This window comes from Cyrtonyx montezumae, unplaced genomic scaffold (assembly GCF_038088225.1).
Source record: "Cyrtonyx montezumae isolate F1298 unplaced genomic scaffold, pur_monq_1.0 scaffold_32, whole genome shotgun sequence".
NCBI classification, from domain to species: domain Eukaryota; kingdom Metazoa; phylum Chordata; class Aves; order Galliformes; family Odontophoridae; genus Cyrtonyx; species Cyrtonyx montezumae.
This window is the reverse complement of record NW_027072037.1, coordinates 1,615,235-1,617,648: the sequence shown is the minus strand read 5'-3', so window position 1 is coordinate 1,617,648 and position 2,414 is coordinate 1,615,235.

Here is a 2,414-nt window from a genome sequence, read left to right as displayed (position 1 = left end):
CTGGCTGCTGGCTCTCAGGACCTACAAGGTCATCTAGTCCAACCATGCTCCTATCGCCATCCCTACCCACTAAACTACTAAATCTACTACTATGATGAAGAGGAATTTAGAGCTAGAGAGAATCCTGACTGGACTTGCTGTATTGGATAGCGTGGGATGAAACGAGCTCCTTGACCTCATGGGTGATAGCTGATTGCTCCTTGAATCAAAAGACTTGATTAGTCTTATTTCCCTCCTAACTGACATAACTAAAAAAATATTACAACTGTAATCAAATTATATCACTGCATTCAAAAATCTAGCAACAGGCAAGACTGTGACCTCCTGCAGCAGTGAATTACCATGCTGGTGGCAAGCTACGTGAAATTATATTTCTCCTGGTGGTTCTGAATTCATTCATCTATTGTTTGACCAGGTGTTTGTCATGCTCCAATATAAAGGAGGGAAACAAGGATCTTAGATTATGTATATACCCGGCGTGAGATTAAGAAGCAACAGTTCAGATGTTGGTCCGACCAGTTTATTACCACTATAAACCAGGGAGATGGGGAAGGCGGACACTGTTAAGGGTGATGGGGAAGGGAGGGCGAGCGATAGGAAAGATAGGAAAGAAGCAAGGAGGAAGAACACCACCACAGCAACACCAACAAAACCACAACAACTTCATGGTGGTCGATCCCTCTTTTATCCTTCATTTCTCTTGCCTACGTGGCAAATCCCGTGCTAGCCTGCCAGGCAAGCTTCTCCTGAGATGGCTGTCTCCCCACGGAGATGAGTACCACACAAAAGAGTGTTCAGCGGCCATTGAGCTGCAGCTTATCTCTCTTTCGTTGCCCCAGGACATGCCCATCTGCTTGTCCCTTAGACAAAGGATTTCACAACTCTTGCCCAGGACTTGCTTGTACATGTTTGGACATGTTCATCAGCAAACTTTGAGGCAATGATATAAAATATTAGTCTCTTACAGTGTTTCTCTCACAGGCTTTCCCAGCGATTATAAACATAAAAATATCCTGCTCATAGAAACAGTGAATGGTCAGATTTTTCTGACTGCAATAAATTTCTGGCAAAGACCCTCAAACTTCCAAGGTGAAAAACTCAGAATTTAGTAAGGACCACAAAACAGGTGGCCTGAGCAACCCTAGTTTGCTGTTACACCTATTACAACAACGTTCAAATGCATATATCACATTTCTTTATTCAGTATTTTTTTCTGTACATGCCAGAGTTTGGTGCAGTTTAGGGAGCTGCAATTGTGTGATTTTGGACAAAGCCTCCCTCGCTTCAACAGAATTTGCCTACAGAGGGCTTGATATTCATTAAACTGCTCCCTTTATCAGCACATGAAGGAATTTGCCTTACAAAAGTTATGCCAACCCCCTTCCAAAGTTCTGCCAGGAGCAAACCCAGCTCTGTCCTTATCAGCACACTGACACTGGTCTGCCTAAGGCTGTCTGTAGTACTCAAGTGCTGAGGGAATGGATTAGCCTGGCCTGTGAAAATCTGCAAGTGCAGTTTGTGGGCTCTCCACTGACCATCCCAGCTTCTTTCTTTGCTTGAACATATTGGCAGAGGAGGTTTCTGAAATTCAGTAGTCTCCACTGGAAAGGGAAACTCTGCAGAGCGCTCCTCCAGTCAGTGAGACTTTACCTTAAATTCAGCTCCCAGTAAGAGCTCATTCCATACAAAACTGGCCGCTCACGTTAGGAATTCCCCAATTTCTCTGCAGCCATCCATCAGGCAGCTCTTGTTCTCATTAGGAAGAAGTGCTGGTGGAACACAGGCAGCTTTTTTTAAAGCAGAGGAGGGACTTTTGAAAGTGCTGAAAACTCTTGCATCTCTGTCCTTTTCTCTTGCAGCAGGATGAGAACACCAAATGAAAGCTAATAAGGCATTAGCATGCAGCCTGCCAGTGGAGAGCTAGCCTTGGGGATTACAAGCAAATAGAGGGCTAGTCATTTTTGAATAGTGCTGCCTTGTCTCTCAGATGAATGTCTTTTGAAAACTCTTTCTGCTTTTCTTTGTCAGCCTCTTTTTGTGAGTGTGAAGTTTGTCAGACTTTAACCCCAACTATCACCGTCCCAGAGTGGATTTGTGGATGGGCAAACTGCTGCTCCCTTCCCAGCACGAGCAAAGGTGCCTTTCTCCAACAAGTGGGACCAAAACTTCTCCCTGTGAGATTCCTCCCGCTCACCCTGCCAGAAGCATCAGAGGAAAGGCCATCTTGCAACCTGCAGTACACTCTTCTGTCAGCTCGAGGAGTTGTAAATCCCACATGGAGGGTCTGACAAAGTGAGCTGTCCTTCCTTTCTGTTCAGCTCCGTCCTGGTGGTGTTTGGGATAGCACAGACCAAAGGGAGTCACTCAGCCCACCTCCTGCAGATATTTTCAGAGCCTGCAGCAGAGAGATCACC